Below are 19,721 nucleotides of genomic sequence, written 5' to 3' on the forward strand. Positions count from 1 at the left end.
TTAATTAAACAATGGTTGCTTAAATGAACTACTGCTTTGTTAAGCAAGAAACAAATCTGTATCTGTAATATATCTTTAGAAGTAGCATTTATAACATTAAAATAATCCATGACGATTTTTCCAAAATAATGAGAAAATGACCCCTTAAATCAATTATACTTTAAAAAGAAAGATGCCTGTTTTGTCTACCTTCATGAAGGAGGTGAAATTTGGCAAGGCAAAAACTTGAGGTTGTTAAAAGAAGCAAGTTAACTCATGTTTATGTTTTATAACTTATTTTTTAAGACAACCTTGAGTTGAGTTTTCTTTGTATTTATTTTGTACTATTTTAAGATGTATAGGTCATTTGCAAGTAGTTCGTTTCTGAATTTTCGGTGCAATCCAAATACTTAGTTTAGTATTACCTGTGGTTTACCTGCTAATTTAAAAAGGTGACTATAACATGCAAATTAAGTTTATAACCACGCATTTTCAACTGCAAACTATATGGAAAGAGTATTCGATATGAAAAAGACAAAAAATGAAAATTATATTGTTTCTATTTTCTTTGCAGTTTAAAAATGATTTGGAAAATGAATTAGTAATAATGTTTAAAATGCATTTAATTGTGTTTTTTAATGTTGCATGGCATAAAATTTTGATAACTCGGTTTGAAATGTATGTCTGAACTAGATTTCAGAGAAATTGTTTTCCTCTTTGTATTGGTGAAATACTAACTGCTATGTCTTGATATGACCACTTGATGGAACTCTTTCATTTTGCTTTCAGCAATCTCTAAGCAGTGACAAACTTACCTTTGTGGGCAGGTATAAAAGTATATATATGTATGTGTGTGTGTATATATATGTATATATATGTGTGTGTGTATATATATGTATATATGTGTGTATATATGTGTATATATATATATATATATATGTATGCTTAAAGGAATTCGTTATTTGGCATATTTAGTATTCTCTACCGTTTTTTATGTATGTCAATTTTATTTATTTCTATGGAGAACCATAGTGTTAGTAAGTCGATCTCTAGAAAAAAAAATAAAATACTACTTCTTAAATAAACTCTTGTTCTCATTTCCCTCCAAGACTTTTTGGCAGAAAATTAATTTTAAATAATTCTAAATATTTAAATACAATAATATCCGAGATATTATTTTCTTTATAATCAAACTGAAACTCTATTTCTGGGATGCCTTCAAAATTAATAGTCAGAAGCATTCACAAGGTCTTGGGAATTAGAGGGTGTTAGGTAGTTGTGGGAACTTCCTAACAATTATCCTTATTAAGAAAGATAGCTTGAGAAGGGGAGAGATTGATTTTGAAGTGAAGCTTTCAATAAAGTCATATAGAACAATTAGGAAAAACTAGAAGTGAAGGACGGGGTGAAAATCACCTTCTTTTCATTGAAAACATTGACGCTATAGGTCATCCAAGAGCTGTGGATTAGGTATCAATCATCTATTTTTGACCTTTCATTTAAACTTTCTGAAGTTTTGCATAAAATAGGGATAATCGTAAATCTCTCACGAGGCTCAGATACAATAAAACTCACTATAGTAACACATTTGTAAACTCTAAAAACATCGTGGAAATAGTAGTTGTTGGAATGATCACATTGTTGTAAAGAAAGCCCACATTAAGCATGTCAGCATATCTCGGAGAAAAAGGCCGTCTTCGGTAACTCTACCTTACAAAATATTTTCCATGCTCTGTAGTGTCTGGCTCCTAGTCACAAGAATCTCAAGGAAGTAAGGCCTCTTTTTTGTTTGCCATTTATTCTAAGTGATCTCTGCCACTTCAGTGGCATCTAGTCCTATGCTAATGGTGGCCAAATCATTTTTCCAGTCCAGAATCTCTACATGAACTCCACCATCCTATTAGACACTTTCTCCCCAGTATTCTGGAAACTTAAATTTCTCTTTGCTTAAACCAAACTCACTGTGTTTATTCTGCAAAACTGTTGCATACACTTGGCTGACAGAGTTTTTGGTTTTTAAATTGATGACTGTGATTAATTTCTCTTTTGGCTCCCCAGTACCCAGCCTACAGTAGTCAGTGACAGATTAATCATTGAATGAATGAAGTATTTTGAAGCTCAAGACATAGATTTGACCGAATGGTGATAATTTCAAACATTAATTTGTTTTATTGTGACTCTGTTAGAGATTGGCTTATACAATATTACTTTCCTACTGATTCTTGTTTTTATCTATTTTTGGTCTACACAAGGCATTGAAAATATAAGGCACTGAATGTGCCCTCATTTTCAGAGTTTAAAAGAAATTTCATTGCTGCACTAATGATAAAAATTTAATCAACTCTTTTTTAGGAATAAGTTATAAAATCCTATTAATGCTTTTTCTCTATATACACTTTTCCTTCTTGAATTACTGGAGTGAGGAAACTCACTTAAGAGGAATGTCTTTCAATAAGAGCAGCTGTAAGGAAAAAGCATATTTTCACTGCCAAGAAAAACTATCAGATAAAATACATTCACTGTACAAAAAAATTATGAACGATATCTGTAAACATGCAATATGGTATGTACTATTGAATGTGTTGGGGATAAAGTAATAAACAAAAGTACATGTTCTTACATTCTTTGAGCTTGTGTGGGAAACCCAATATAAACAAATGTGCTATTTATATTTTGGTTTAACTTATTTTATTTCAGGTTGCAACGGAACTGTACAAAATGTGAAGTGGGGAAGGTGATGAAGTAACAGAGGCTGCTATTTTCTAATGGGTTGTCAGAGAAGATCTGTCTAAGGGGGGACTTTATATAGATATCTGAGTGAAATGATGGGCCAAGTCATTTGGGGAAGACATTTTGGATTGCCTCGAGAGGTCTCAAGAACCTTCCAGGGCTCTCCAGAACCCCTCTTCAGGGATCTCTGACAAGATACTGATTACAGAGATGTCTGAGGACTGAGCTGGGACAATCCAACATTTGTAGTACTGATGCAAAGAAAGCCCACCAAAAGAGATTTAGATCATTTCTACAGTCCTATAAAAATATTTTTATGACTCCCAATTTTCATTTAGTTAGCGTATTTTTTCTTCTTCATGTCACCTTTACCCTTTTGTTGACTGTAAAGAAATCCATACACTTACGCAATGTATTCTGTAACAGCATAAGCTGTTTTCAATGATGGGAGCATCAATTTATAGGTAAGTATAACTCAATTAAAGCACAGAAGTTCAGGTACTAAAATCAATACAAAGAGCATATTCTGCTACCTCCCAGTCGCCCGCCCCCAGTTTACATATGCTTAACATTTCTGGTGGACAGAATCTTGCTGCTTGTTTGGGATTCTTGACATCACAATATTCATCGTAGGGTAGGCATGCAATGCTTTTAATTTAAATCAATAAGTTAATTTCAAGGGGCAGGGAAGTGAGCAAAAGGGGGCTTATGACCCTTTTTCCTAAAGAGCAACCAATGGTCAGCCACCATTGATTGCTGCGCAAGGCCACTCCTGAGATCCCAGTTCTAATATCATAAATAATCAAGTACATGAAAATAATAGAAAATGAAACCCATCCTTTTCTGACAACAGTGTCTTGCTTCTCTAGATAAAACTAATGATTTTCCCAGAAAATTTTTAAGCAACATTTGGAGGAAAAGCTAAAGAGAGATTTGAATATTATTCCTTTACGACAGGATTGCCTGGTAACTTACAGGGCACCTATTTAAATGTGAACTTCAGATAAGCCTCTAAGTATTTAAGATGTTCTTATACTAAAAAGTTATTTGTTTTTTACATGAAATTGAAATATAACTAGAAATCCTCTATTTTTATTTGCTAAATCTGACAATCCTATGTTAGGAATGCTTTAGACAGATGAGGGTAAGATACTTTTTCTGGAAACATCAAGCAAGCTATTTTTGTTAGTCCATCAATCAAAGCCAAGGAGCCAATAGGATAGATTAGTATGGCTAAATGTCTTAGGCTATTGGCAAAAAAGTGTGGGTGTAGTATTTTTCAAGACAAAATAAAAGAAAGGAAGTTAGCTTTTAGATGTATGAAATGTTCTTTCTTAGTTATGATTTTATTAAGAATATACTGAGATGAGAAAATCAATCCTTTCTCAGATGAGAAGAAATCCAAACATAAGCACAATAAAGCGTGTGAAAGCAATAAAATACATGCTATAGAATTCAACCATATTCAAATATATACTGATAGAGCAAATATGAGAGAGGATAATAATACATGAAGCTAAGCTAGGCCCTCTTCCATGAAAAATCATAGGCTCAAAGTGTCTATGGAGGGGCTAGGCCACTCAGAATGACAAAAGATGAAGACACTAATAAAAGTTATATAACATTTTTAGTAGTTATATTAAGCTTCTTAGTGAGGGTTAAAAGTAACAGAAATATTCCCAACCGTGTGATAAAAACATTAAAAAAATACTATAATTGACAGAACTCCAGGATCATAAGAGACTTGTTAGATTCTAAAGGAAGTTGCTAATGAATAAGGAAAGCTGTTAAACAGGCATTGAAAATCTCCAAAGAACTAGGGCATGCATTAAAGAAATCTTCAGGAAAATGCAATATAGTAAAATTCAGAAAAAAATGTTTAACAGTGGTGTGATATAAAATTCCAGTGGTGTGAATTTCAGAATCAAGAATAGACCTGAGAAGGAAGAGGAGGAGGAGGAGGAGGACCTTTCTACCAAAGATCATTCCCTGTCAAAACCATGAAGTCTCTTAATAAAATAAGCTACTGACTAGATTTTAAATTTGCATTGGAAATGCCATGATTATTAAAAATTTTTACATAAAAAAAGGCCTGGGTTATTTGAATGTGTTCTCTAACTCTGGTTGTGTGCTTGGAATTAAAGCCCTATCACTGGCGTTCCAACTCTGCTGCGATCCTATTTTGGGGGCCAGTTCCTGGCAATGATGCTATGAGCATATTTGCCAAATTGCCTAAAGACCACTTTTCTTGTTATGCAAATATCAGTTTAGTCATCCAACTTGTGTTTACAGTTCTGGAACAAGAAGCACCTGGAAAAAAAAACATATTATGACAGTTAGCTAAAAGTGGGGGATGGGGATATTCTTTGGAGGAAAAGAATTCTATCAAGGACCTAATATATTTAATTCTGTTCGTTAAAAACAAATTTCTACTCATCTGACAAAGGGCTAATATCCAGAATCTACAATGAACTCAAACAAATTTACAAGAAAAAAACAAACAACCCCATCAAAAAGTGGGCAGAGGACATGAACAGACACTTCTCAAAAGAAGACATTTATGCAGCCAAAAAACACATGAAGAAATGCTCCTCATCACTGGCCATCAGAGAAATGCAAATCAAAACCACAGTGAGATACCATCTCACACCAGTTAGAATGGCCATCATTAAAAAATCAGGAAACAACAGGTGCTGGAGAGGATGCGGAGAAATAGGAACACTTTTACACTGTTGGTGGGACTGTAAACTAGTTCAACCATTGTGGAAGTCAGTGTGGCGATTCCTCAGGGATCTAGAACTAGAAATACCATTTGACCCAGCCATCCCATTACTGGGTATATACCCAAAGGACTATAAATCATGCTGCTATAAAGACACATGCACACGTATGTTTATTGCGGCACTATTCACAATAGCAAAGAGTTGGAACCAACCCAAATGTCCAACAACAATAGACTGGATTAAGAAAATGTGGCACATATACACCATGGAATACTATGCAGCCATAAAAAATGATGAGTTCGTGTCCTTTGTAGGGACATGGATGAAACTGGAAAACATCATTCTCAGTAAACTATCGCAAGGACAAAAAACCAAACACCGCATGTTCTCACTCATAGGTGGGAATTGAACAATGAGAACTCATGGACACAGGAAGGGGAACATCACGCTCCGGGGACTGTTGTGGGGTGGGGGGAGGGGGGAGGGACAGCATTAGGAGATACACCTAATGCTAAATGACAAATTAATGGGTGCAGGAAATCAACATGGCACATGGATACATATGTAACAAACCTGCACATTGTGCACATGTACCCTAAAACCCTAAAGTATAATAAAAAAAAAAAAAATTGTTTAAATAAAAATAAATAAAATTTTAATGAGGGTAAAAAAAAAAAAAAAAAAAAAAACAAATTTCCAATGGTTTCAAGCCAGAAATTAATTAAAATGAAAATGGGAGTTAACATGAAATATTAACAAAACTTTATCATTTCTATTTGTTTTTGTTAACTGTGCTTAATAAGTGTTCAGAAAAAACATGGCATTATATTCATGTCTCCTAAATATTTGAAAATCTGTAATTTAGCACTTCTTACATTTCTTTATTATTATTATTATACTTTAAGTTCTAGGGTACATGTGCACAATGTGCAGGTTTGTATACATGTGCCATGTTGGTGTGCTGCACCCATTAACTCCTCATTTACGTTAGGTATTTCTCCTAATGCCATCCCTCCCCCAACCCCCCACCCCATGACAGGCTCTGGTGTGTGATATTCCCAACCCAGTGTTCACATGCTTTCATTGTTCAATTCCCACCTGTGAGTGAGAACATGCAGTGTTTGGTTTTCTGTCCTTGCGATAGTTTGCTCAGAATGATGGTTTCCAGCTTCATCCATGTCCCTACAAAGGACATGAACTCATCCTTTTTACAGCTGCATAGTATTCCATGGTGTATATGTGCCACATTTTCTTAATCTAATCTATCATTGATGGACACTTGGGTTGGTTGCAAGTCTTTGCTATTGTGAATAGTGCCACAATAACATATGTGTGCATGTCTTTATAGTAGCATGATTTATAATCCTTTGGGTATATACCCAGCAATGGAATTGCTGGGTCAAATGGTATTTCTAGTTTGAGATCCTTGAGGAATCACCACACTGTCTTCCACAATGGTTGAACTACTTTACAGTCCCACCAACAGTGTAAAAGCCTTCCTATTTCTCCACATCCTCTCCAACACCTGTTGTTTCCTGACTTTTTAATGATCGCCATTCTAACTGGTGTGAGATGGTTTCTCATTGTGGTTTTCATTTGCATTTCTCTGATGACCAGTGATGATGAGCCTTTTTTCATGTGTGTGTTGGCTGAATAAAGGTCTTCTTTTGAAAAGTGTCTGTTCATATCCTTTGCCCACGTTTTGATGGGGCTGTTCGATTTTTTCTTGTAAATTTGTTAAAGTCTTCGTTGATTCTGGATATTAGCCCTTTGTCAGATGGGTAGATTGCAAAAATTTCCTCCCATTCTGTAGGTTGCCTGTTCACTCTGATGGTAGTTTCTTTTGCTGTGCAGAAGTTCTTTAGTTTAATTAGATCCCATTTGTCTATCTTGGCTTTTGTTGCCACTGCTTTTGGTGTTTTAGTCATGAAGTCCTTGCCCATGCCTATGTCCTGAGTGGTATTGCCTAGGTTTTCTTCTGGGTTTTTATGGTTTTACATATAACATTTAAGTCTTTAATCCATCTTGAATTAATTTTTGTATAAGGTGTAAGGAAGGGATCCAGTTTCAGCTTTCTATATATGGCTAGCCAGTTTTCCCAGCACCATTTATTAAATAGGAAATCATTTCCCCATTTCTTGTTTTAGTCAGGTTTGTCAAAGATCAGATGGTTTTAGATGTGTGTTGGTATTTCTGAGGCCTCTGTTCTGTTACATTCATCTATGTATCTGTTTTGGTACCAGTACCATGCTATTTTGGTTACTGTAGCCTTGTAGTATAGTTGGAAGTCGGGTAGCATGATTCCTCCAGCTTTGTTGTTTTTGCTTAGGATTGGCTTGGCAATACAGGCTCTTTTTTGGTTCCATATGAACTTTAAAGTAGTTTGTTTCCAATTCTGTGAAGAAAGTCATTGGTAGCTTGATGGGGATGGCATTGAATCTATAAATTACCTTGGGGAGTATGGCCATTTTCACAATAGTGATTCTTCCTATCCATGAGCATGGAATGTTCTTCCATTTGTTTGTATCCTCTTTTATTTCATTGAGCAGTGGTTTGTAGTTCTCCTTGAAGAGGTCCTTCACATCCCTTGTGAATTGGATTCTTAGGTATTTTATTCTCTTTGTAGCAATTGTGAATGGGAGTTCACTCATGATTTAGCTCTCTGTCTGTTACTGGTGTATAGGAATGCTTGTGATTTTTGCACATTGATTTTGTATCCTGAGACTTTGCTGAATTTATCAGCTTAAGGAGATTTTGGGCTGAGTGATGGGGTTTTCTAAATATAAATCATGTCATCTGCAAACAGGGACAATTTGACTTTCTCTTTTCCTAATTGAATATTTATTTCTCTTTATTTCTTTATTTCTTTCTCTTGCCTGATTGCCCTGGCCAGAACTTCCAGCACTATGTTGAATAGGAGTGGTGAGAGAGGGCATCCCTGTCTTGTGCCAGTTTTCAAAGGGAATGCTTCCAGTTTTTGCACATTCAGTAAGATATTGGCTGTGCGTTTGTCATAAATAGCTCTTACTATTTTGAAATACGTCCCATCAATACCAAATTTATTGAGAGTTTTTAGCACGAAGCGCTGTTGAATTTTGTCAATGGCCTTTTCTAAATCTATTGAGATAGTCATGTGGTTTTTGTCTTTGGTTCTGTTTATGTGATGGACTATATTTATTGATTTGCGTATGTTAAACCAGCATTGCATCCCAGGGATGAAGCCAACTTGATCTTGGTGGATAAGCTTTTTGATGTGCTGCTGGATTCGGTTTGCCAGTATTTTATTGAGGATTTTCGCATCGATGTTCATCAGGGATATTGGTCTAAAATTCTCTTTTTTTGTTGTGTCTCTGACAGGCTTTGGTATCAGGATGAAGCTGGCCTCATAAAATGAGTTAGGGAAGATTCCCTCTTTTCCTATTGTTTGGAATAGTTTCAGAAGGAATGGTACCACTTCCTCTTTGTACCTCTAGTAGAATTCAGCTGTGAATCCTGGCCTTTTTTTGGTTGGTAGGCTATTAATCATTGCCTCAATTTCAGAGTCCGTTGTTGGTCTATTCAGGGGTTCAGCATCTTTCTGGTTTAGTCTTGGGAGGGTGTATGTGTCCAGGAATTTATCCATTTCTTCTAGATTTTCTAATTTATTTGCATAGAGACACTTATAGTATTCTCTGATGGTAGTTTGTATTTCTGTGGGATCAGTGGTGATATCCCCTTTATCACTTTTTATTGCGTCTATTTGATTCTTCTCTCTTTTCTTCTTTATTGGTCTTGCTAGCGGTCTATCAATTTTGTTGATCTTTTAAAAGAAACCAGCTCCTGGATTCATTGGTTTTTTTGAATGGTGTTTTGTGTCTCTATTTCCTTCAGTTCTACTCTGATCTTAGTTATTTCCTGACTTCTGCTAGCTTTGGGATGTGTTTGCTCTTGCTTCTCTTGTTCTTTTAATTTTGATGTTAGGGTGTCAGTTTTGGATCTTTCCTGCTTTCTCTTGTGGGCATTTAGTGCTATAAATTTCCCTCTACACACTGCTTTGAATGTGTCCCAGAGATTCTGGTATGTTGTGTCTTTGTTCTCATTGGTTTCAAAGAACATCTTTATTTCTGCCTTCATTTTGTTATTTTTCCAGTAGTCATTCAGGAGCAGGTTGTTCAGTTTCCATGTAGTTGTGCAGTTTTGAGTGAGTTTCTTAATCCTGAGTTCTAATTTGATTGCACTGTGGTCTGAGAGATAGTTTGTTGTGATTTGTGTTCTTTTACATTTGCTGAGGAGAAGCATTTCTTACATTTCCGATGTGAAAACTGTTTAAACACTATGGCATCCTAGTTTAAAAATTACATATTGAGTGGTCCAAACAGACCGTAAAGTTTTCAGAAAGCAATATTCATATCACACACATTGAAGTTAGTTTCGACTGGCTATTATAGGATACTGCTTATTTAGGCAAGATAGTGTTTTCTTTTAATATTGCAATGTGTGATGTACTAAAGAACTTTTATGTTGAAGCTTTAAAAAGACAGAAATAAGAGACACCCACACACATTCTGACTGGCTTTAAAAGTAAGAATAAGTAGTACTTCCAAAGCATCATAAAATGGATATAACAGCAAAAAAAAAAAAAAAAAAAAAAAAATGCGTAGAAATGTTATCGTTGTTTTTTCTTTGTTTCCTCAAGGGGGAAAAAATAGCACTTTTATCATGGTTGGGACATAACTTCTAAAGAAAAACAAGTTTAGATCTTTCTATGTATTTTCTATTTCTTTCTTTAGACAATATTACCACGTGGTCTGGTCTAATGCAGCTGTGACACATACACACACACACATCACCGACCAGGATATGCTGTGCTATTGCTTTTGCTTCTTAGTGTGAATATTGAAAGGCCACAGGGTCACCTTCAGCTCTTTGGACACTGGCTTCCTGTGTGTCCCGCTGTGCATATAGGGCCTGCTACTGTGGTGTCTCCTCTGAGTCCCACACGCTGTGCCATTTTTGTACGAATTGAGCCAGATATTTTCTACATGGCATCATGGTCTGCCACTGGAATTTTACACTGAAAAGTTAGCAATAAGCATTTTGCTACTCATTATTATTTATATGTTGCTATGTAATAAAGCACCCCAAAGCTTAATGACTTCAAATCACAGCCATTTTATTGGGTATGATGCCATGAGACAGCAATATGGGCAGGATGAAGAAGAGAAAACTCGTTCATGATTGACATGGTTTTGGCTGGGACAGCTCAGCTGGAGCTAGTGGAACCCATTGACCTCATTCGCACGTGGGGGCTGGTACTTGCTGTTGGCTGGAATGCCATGGGTCTCTTCCATGTAGATTGTGTTTCTGCCTGTGGCCTGTCACCCTCCCGTCTCTCTGTGTGGTTACCCTCCTTAACAGGAGATTCTGGAATTCTTTATGCGGAGCTGAGTTCCGAAAGGGAAAGTAGAAACTGAAGACCTGAGCTCAAAAGTCCTAGAACATAATTTCTGTGACATTTCATTGATCAAAGCAAGCCACGTGGGCAACCCAGATTCAGGAGTTAAAGAAACAGACTTCACCTCTTGACAGGAGTGTGGCAAACACCTTAGAAAACGGGCATAGGCATGACCATTGGTGGGCAGTTTTTATCACTCTAGCACACTGCTTTTATGGGAGATGTGCAGTGGCCTTTGAAATGAACAGCTGTACCCAATATCATTTTGCTTTGAATAAGGCAGGAGCATGGATTTTAATTTTTCTCTAAAGTAGTTCCTGAATGAAAAAAAATATATATATCTGTTCGTTTGTGGTTATAATGTTAAATTAGTTTTAAAAGTTTAAAATTTTGATATAATCTCCTCCTCCTCAAGTAGCTTAGCTGGTTAATTCAGAAGGACTAAATGCATCTATTTCTATTATATTTTTCTCCCCGTTTGAAAATAGACAAGTCACCTGTACTAATTTTCTATGATAAGACGTGGAGACTAGGTTATGTATCTTTGCAGATAAGCACGCTCAGAACTGAAAGAACAAAGTTGAAAGTATGTTGTTTCAGTAGGGAACAGTGTGAAATAATTAATAACCCACATTAGTTCTGTATGTTGGAATGTTTTTGTGGGGTAGGAAAAGTACTTATTTTGCGGTTAAATTATACAAGTCTACTTCCTAATGCTTCTGCTACAGTAACTTCTTTTTGTCTTACCACCTCGAATCCATGTGTTTTGTGATGTGCCATTATCTTGCTTTAAGCTCTTCAGTTTCTTCCAGTGGCTGGTAGAAAACAGTGAGAATTCCTTAGTGTGACATTTATGAGCCTTGCCTGGTTCCAGCTATCACTCATCATGCCCCACCTCACGGCCTGTGCCCCAACCAATCAAACTGCCTGTAATTTTCTCAGATGGCAGTCTGGGTCAGACCTGCAAGGCTGCTCGTTCAGTGCTCTCTGTTGTAGCTTCCTTTGGTCCCGGACTTCTTTTACTCTCCCACCTCCCAGAAAACTTGGTCCAAGAACACTGCTTCTCTCTTTAACCTTAGGTCAATACTGAATCTTATGTGAATCTTCTTGATAATCGCCTCCTCTTATGTAGAAGTGACCTTTTTATCCTATGTGTGCTAATTTCCGCACCTTCGTAAGTTTTATTTTTGAAGCTATAGTATACTCCTGCATTTAATTACTTACTTATCTTTTTCTATGGCTGGACTACATGTAAATATATCTTTTTTTTTTTTTCTAAATCCTCTCTTCCTAGGACAATGTCTGGCACATGTTTGGTATTTAAGAAATGAGGCTTGCTGAATTAATGCACATATGCCAAAATCCCTTTTGATAGTGAGTCTTCCTAGTAAGTATTCTAGACATGTTCTAAGACAGATGCATAAGTATTATCTCAGCATGGATTTTCCCTGTATGATTCAGGACAGATTACTCATATATGATTCTCTGTTTTTTGTTTTGTTTTTAATTGAGACTGGAAGCATGATGAGAAGGTGAATGTGATCAGTCTGAGGATGTGCTCGGCTAGATTTCTCCAGGGTAAATTTTCTCCTCTATGCCATAAAATAACCAGCAGACTGTTTAAGAGCCTCCAGGAACTCCAGTTTTCCTTTCAGAAATCTGTTAAGACATAATGTTTGATGTGCTTGCTTTCAAAGGCATACATTAGTTGAGTGCAATTATATAAAGGAATGTTGAATCCACAAGCCATATTGCACCCAGTATGCTTTGCAGAAATGTACCTTGATATGCCACATAATTCCCATACACATTTGCAGGCCTGCACTCATTATCGATTGAAAACAATCTGATCAAAAATTGACAGTCTTGATTGCGATTTTCATTTGATCTTACAAGTTATTTCCAAGGGCCACGGTGTTGGCACATTTTTAACTCCTGTGTCTCCTTCACCCTCTACAACAGACTTAGCCCCACCTTTTCATGGAAAAGCACAAGACACTCAAATCATTGTGTTGTCCTAACGGCTTTCAAAGAATTATTTCCTTCGAAGTTATTTTCCTCTTTTTTTAACTTACGTTTCTAAAGCTAGAGTCAGGATAGTTGATTCTGGTGCTGAAAAAAAATCAGTTAATAACCATTTTTATAAACTTCTACACATTTCTTTGGTGTAGGGTTGGTGTCGTGGAATATTGTGCATTTGGAGGTTAGAAAGAAACTGGTTTACTTTTATTTATTTATTTATTTTTGAGGCAGGATCTCACTCTGTTGCCCAGGCTGGAGTGCAGTGGTGCGATCCCGGCTCACTGCAACCACCGCCTCCCGGGTTCAAGTGATTCTCCTGCCTCAGCCTCTCAAGTAGCTGGGATTACAGGCACGTGCCACCACGCCCAGTTAATTTTTGTATTTTTAGTAGAAATGGGGTGTCACCATGTTTGTCAGGCTGGTCTCAAACTCCTGACCTCAGGTGATCTGCCTGCCTCGGCCTCCCAAAGGGCTGGTATTACAGGTATGAGCCAACATGCCCAGCTGGTTCACATTTTAAATATGCAACTTTTTAACCATATGATTTGGGGCAAGTTTCTCCCGTTTTTCTTTTTTTTTGAAATGGAGTTTCACTCTTGTTGCCCAGGCTGGAGTTCAGTGACGCGATCACGGCTCACCACAACCTCTGCCTCCCAGGTTCAAGCGATTCCCCTGCCTCAGCTTCCCTAGTAGCTGGGATTACAGGCATGCACCACCATGCCCAGCTAATTTTGTGTTTTTTGTAGAGATGGGGTTTCTCCATGTTGGTCAGGCTGGTCTCACACTCCCGACGTCAGGTCATCCACCCGCCTCGGCCTCCCAAAGTGCTGGGATTACAGGCGTGAGCCACTGCGCCCGGCCATTTCTCCCCTTTTTCACATGTGTTTTCTCAGCTATAAAATATTATTTATCCCTGTAGATCTCTATTCACCTCGAAAGTCAAGATAAAACTTTCCATTTGCTTGCCAGTATATATTTGGACATTTTGCCATAGTGAACTTACCCATGCCTGTTTTTCAGTGTGTTCATTTGCATTACTTTGGAAAAGCAATTATCTTGCCATCCTCTTTGTTGCCTTCTGATTTCTACTCCATATTTTTCATTGAGATTTTCTTCTGCCCTCAGGTAGTACATGCTCATCCATCTCCATTTTATATTAATAGGCCTTTGAATATAATCCTAGCTATAAATCCTGACTATTAAATAATTCAGAATTATTTACTCATCTGCATCATCCTGATATATATTCCTATGTTGCCCACACTGTGTTCAGTGGTAGAAACACATGCTAAATTATGCATGTACATTTCCTTTTTACTTTTTTTTTTTAGACAGAGTATCACTCTGTTGCCCAGGCTGGAGTGCACTGGCACGATCTTGGCTCACTGCAACCTCTGCCTCCTGGCTTCAAGTGATTCTGCTGCCTCAGCCTCCCAAGTAGCTGGGATTACAGGTGTCCACCACCATGCCTGGCCAATTTTTGTATTTTTACTAGAGACGGGGTTTCACCTGTGGGCTGGGCTGGTCTCAAATTCTTGACCTCATGATCTGCCCTCCTCGGACTCCCAAAGTGCTGGGATTCGCATGTTCATTTTCCAGTCACTATTTATGCATTCTTCAATCATACTGCTTTTCTCAGCATATACATACATAAAATGTTTTCTGTGCATGAAGCCTTATTCTAGGCACTGGGGATAGAATAAAAACAAAAAAAAATAGGATAATCTGTTCCCCTGCCCCCTTGAAACTCACGGGCAAACAGAAGAAAAATATATGAAACAAAAGAATAAAGTACATAATTTTGTCATTTGAATAAACACAAAGATAGAGTGATATTATAGAACAAAATCCTTAAGTACTTTTAGACAATGAATAAGAGTTTTTAAAGAAATGCCATTTAAACAGATACTTTAAAAATAAAGAAAGATTCACCAAATGACAGGGATCAAGGAGGAAGTATGAATAAGTAAAATTAACCTAGAGAGGAACTTAAGGAAGAAACGTAGATCAGAATGTGAAGAGCTTTGAAACAGTCATTTTAAGAATGTTCTTACCTTATCTGAAGGTTACTGGGAAGATACCGAAAAGTTTCAGCAGAAGGGTAACTTGACCTCATTTGTATTTTTAAAGAAATCATTCTAGTTTCTGTTTGTGGAGCAAGAAAAAAGAAAGATTGTTTGGGAAAGAACAGGAAGTGGGGGAAGATCATGAGTAGAATTCTACAAGTAGGTTTTGCAAATATATGTCTAGAGCTAGAGGAAATATCTGGTACAGATATAAATTTGGGTCCCTTCAGTCTATCATTATTAAAGGAAAGAATGGGAGTAGGTGAGATTGCACTGAGTGTATATTGCATGAAGAGTGGGGAAAAGAAATTATGAGGAACTTCAACACTTTAAAATTAAGTAGAAAAGTAGGACCTGGTAATGAACAATCAAGATGCAAGAATGATAGAGGTGTGAGGAACATCCTCAGAATGAGGTTACATTGTATGATGGGTGCTGTGATCACAGCCCTCTTTAAGGGTGGCCTCAACTGCCTGCAACCAATGACTGATCAATAGACGGATATGAAGGCACAGTCTACCCGTTCCAACTAGAACTTGGCCTTTATACAGCTCTGAAGTGTTATTTTACCAGTGTCCCCATAGGCTGAAGCTGCATCCAGCCCACTTTCTCTCCTTGTCCTACCATGCTTCTCTCTACTTTCCTAGGTATTGATCCCAAGAGAATTCCATAAAAGACATCCTTCTTGTTAGTACCCATCAGACATTCTCCTTCCCTGGGAACACAACTGTTAGTACATGGAAAACTGCACCATTTTCTGAGAAGACTGTATTTGTTCCACTGTATTACCTTCACTCATTCGTCAAGATCAGTTAACTCCATTTATGTGGGTCTATTTCTGGGCTCTCTATTCTGTTCTATTTATCTATTTGTCTATTCTTTCACCAACACCACACTAATTTGATTACAATAGCTTTATAGTAAGTCAAAGTTTGATAGCATCACTCCTCCAATTTTATTCTTCTTCAATATTAAATTGGCAATTCTGATTCTTTTGCTTCTCTGTATAAACGTTAGAATCACTTTGTTGATATCTATAGAATAACTTGCTAAGATTATTTCGGATTGTGTTGAAACTATAGATCAAGTTTGGGAGAACTGATATCTTGACTACCTTGAGGTTTTTATACAAAAGCATGAAATATATCCTTTATTTATTTATTTATTTATTTATTTATTTATTTATTTATTTTTTGACAGGATCTCACTCTGTTACCCAGGCTGGAGTGCAGTGGCATGATCTCTCAGATTCAAGCTATTTTCCTGCCTTAGCCTGCAGAGCAGCTGGGATTATAGGCGCCTGCCACTATTCTTAGTAGAGATGGAGTTTCACCATGTCAGCCAGGCTGGTCTCGAACTCCTGACCTCAGGTGGTCTGCCTGCCTCACTCTCCCAAAGTGTTGGGATTACAAGCATGAGCCACCGCACCCAGCCTAGTTCTTTGAAATCTTTCATGAGAGTTTTGCTGTGTTCCTTACATAGATTTTGTACATATTTTGTTAGATTTATACCTAAGTATATCATTTTGAGGGATAATAATGTAAATATTAGTGTGTTTGTAATTTCAAATTGTGTTTGTTCATTGCTAATATGTAGAAAAGCAACTGAGTTTTGTATATTAACCTTATATTCTGATACCTTTCTATAATCACTAATATTCCAGGAATTTTTCTGAGAATTCTTTTGGATTTTTTATGTCAACAATCATGTCATCTGCAAACAAGGAAAGTTCTTTTTATTCCTTTCCACTCCATATTTTAAAATTTTGTTTTCTTATTTGATTAGCTCGAACTTCCAGTACAATCTTGAGAAGAGTGGTGAATTGAATCTCCTTGCATTTTTCCTGATCTTAACGTGGAAGCTTTGAGTTTCTCACTGTTACGTATGATATTAGCTGTAGATTTAGAGCTTTTTCCAGATATGCTTTATCAACTTGAAGAAGTTCTCTGTTCCTAGTTTACTGAGAATTTATCGTGAATGGGTGTTTGATTTTGTCAAATGTTTTTTCTTCATATATTAGTATTATCATGTAATTTTTCTTCTTCAGTCTGTTGATGTGATGGGTTACATTAATTCATTTTTAAATATTTAACCAGACTTGCATGCCTAGATAAATCTAATTTGGTTGTGGTGTATAATTCTTTTTATACATGCTCAATTTAATTTGCTAATATTTTCTTGAGTATTACTGCAGCTATTTTCCTGACAGACATTGTTTTGTAGTTTGCTTTTCTTATAATATCTTTGGTTTTTCTATTAGGGTAAAGCTGGCCTCAAATAATGAGTTTGAAAGTATCTCCTTTGTTTTTGCCTTCCAAAAGAGACTGGGGAGAATTGGCATAATTTATTTTATAAATGTGTGCTAAAATTCCTCCCTGAACTCATCTGGGTCTGGTGTTTCTATTCTGGTAACTGATTAAGTCAATTTCCTTAATGGATATAAGCCTATTATAACTCTGTTTCTTTCAGTTGAAGATTTGACAGATGGTGTCTTTTAAGGAATTGGTCAATTTTATTTGGATTACCCAATTTGGAAGCACAGATTTGTTCGTAATATTCTTTTACTACCCTTTTAATGCCCATAAATCTATAGTGATGTCCTCTTTCATTTCCGATATTGGTAATTCGCGTGGTCTCTCTCATTCTCTCTCTCTTCCACTCCGATCTTTTCAAATAACCAGTTTTTTGTTTCACTGATTATTTGAATCCGTCTTTAGTTTCATTGATTCCTCCACTAATTTTTATTATTTCTTTTCTCTGCCTACTTTGGATTTAATTTGTTCTGTTTTTCTAGTTTCTTAATGTGGAAGGTTATATTGTTGCTTGTTCTTTCATCTTTCCTAACATGTGCATTCGATGCTATAAATTTCCCTCATGCATTGCTTTTGTTGCCTCCCACAAATTTTGATAAACTGTATTTTCTTTTAAATTCAGTTCAAAATATATTTTTACTTTCTCTTGAGATATTTTATTTGACCCATGGGTTATTTAGAAATGTGTTATTTAACCTCCAAGATTTTGAGATTTTTCCAGCTGTCTTTCTGTGATCGACCTAGTGTAATTCCAGTGTAGTCTGATAGCAGACAATGCATGGTTTCTATCTTTTTTAATTTGTTAAGGTGTGATTTTATTGTTCAGATGTAATCTATCTTGGTGAATGTTCTATGTGAGCTTGAAAGACTGTGTAATACGCTATTGTCAGATAAAGTAGTCTATATGTCAGTTACATCCAAATGATTTGGTAATGCTGTACATCCATGTCCTTACCAATTTTCTGCCTGTTGGATTTGTCCACTTACGGTGGCAGGGTATTAAGGTCTCTAATTATGAGTGGATTTATGCATTTTTCCTTGCAGTCCTATCAGTTTTTGCCTCACATGTTATAACACTCTGATGTTAGGTGCATACACATTAAGGATTTTTATGTGCTCTTGGAGTATTGACCCTTTATCATTATGTAATATTTTTCTTTATCCCTGATAACTTCCTTTGCTCTGAAGTCTGTTCTGTCTGAAATTGATATAGCTACTCCTGCTTTCTTTTGATTAGTGTTAGCATAGTGTATCTCTCACCATCCTATTTTTTACTTTTCATCTATGAGTCTTTAGATATAAGACTTTTTATAAATAACATATAATTGCTTATAGTTTCTTGATCCATTCTTACAGTCTTTGTCTATAGTGTGTTAATATCATCCATATTACTTACAATTAAAATTACTTGCCCTACAGGTTGCAATATACCTTTACATCTAATCCAAATGCACTTTGAAACAATGCTTTACTGCCTCATGGGTAGTGTGTGAACTTTATAACACAATAATCCTAATTACTCACTCCTGTCTCTTGTATCATTAGTGTCACTCATTTTATTTACACATAGCCATATATATGAACAGAAGTGTAAACAATCTAATTCATTATTGCTATTATTATTTTGAAGCAACTATTAGATAAAATAACAAAAATAAAAGGTTTATCTTCACTTATTCCTTTTCTGATTCTATTCACTTCTTTATGTAGATATGACTTTGTAACCTGTATACTTTTCCTTCTTTCTACATAACTTTTTTTTTTAACATTTCTTGCAAGGCAGGTCTACTGACCAAACATTCTCTCAATTTATGTTTGAGGGTGTCTTTCTTTCTCTTCCACTTTTGGAGGATAATTTTGCAGGGTACAGAATTCTAGCTTGGAGAGTGTTTTATTTCTACCAAGACATTAAATATTTAAACCCATTCTGTTCTTGCTTACACTGCTTCTGAAAAGAAGTCAGATATAATATTTTTCTTTGATCTTTTATAAATAGGTATTTTAAAAATCTGGCATCTTTTTAGGCTTTTTCTTTGCCTTTCCTTTTCTGAAGTTTGAGTATAATATGCCTACGTGCAGGTTTTCTGACATTTATCCTCTTTGGTGTTCTCTGAGCTTTCTGGATCTGTGGTTTGGTGTCTGTCATTAATTTGGGAGAAACTCTGTTATTATTGCTTCAAATCCTGCTTCTTTCTTTCTTCTTCTTGTATTCCCTTTATGCATAGTTTTTAGTTGTTTCCCATTTCTTGCATATTATATTCTGATTTATTTCATCATTTGTCTCTTCTCTTTTCTATTGTGGATGTTTCTGTAGTCATATTCTCCAGCGCAGAGAGGCTTTTCTCATACACGTCTAGTCTGTTAATGACGCATCAAAGGCACTCGCCATTGCTGTTAGTGTTTTTATACTCTAACACTTCTTTTTGACTCTTTTTTATAATTTTCATCTGTTCAC

This window comes from Symphalangus syndactylus, chromosome 5, assembly GCF_028878055.3.
Source record: "Symphalangus syndactylus isolate Jambi chromosome 5, NHGRI_mSymSyn1-v2.1_pri, whole genome shotgun sequence".
In the NCBI taxonomy this organism is placed as follows: Eukaryota; Metazoa; Chordata; class Mammalia; order Primates; family Hylobatidae; genus Symphalangus; species Symphalangus syndactylus.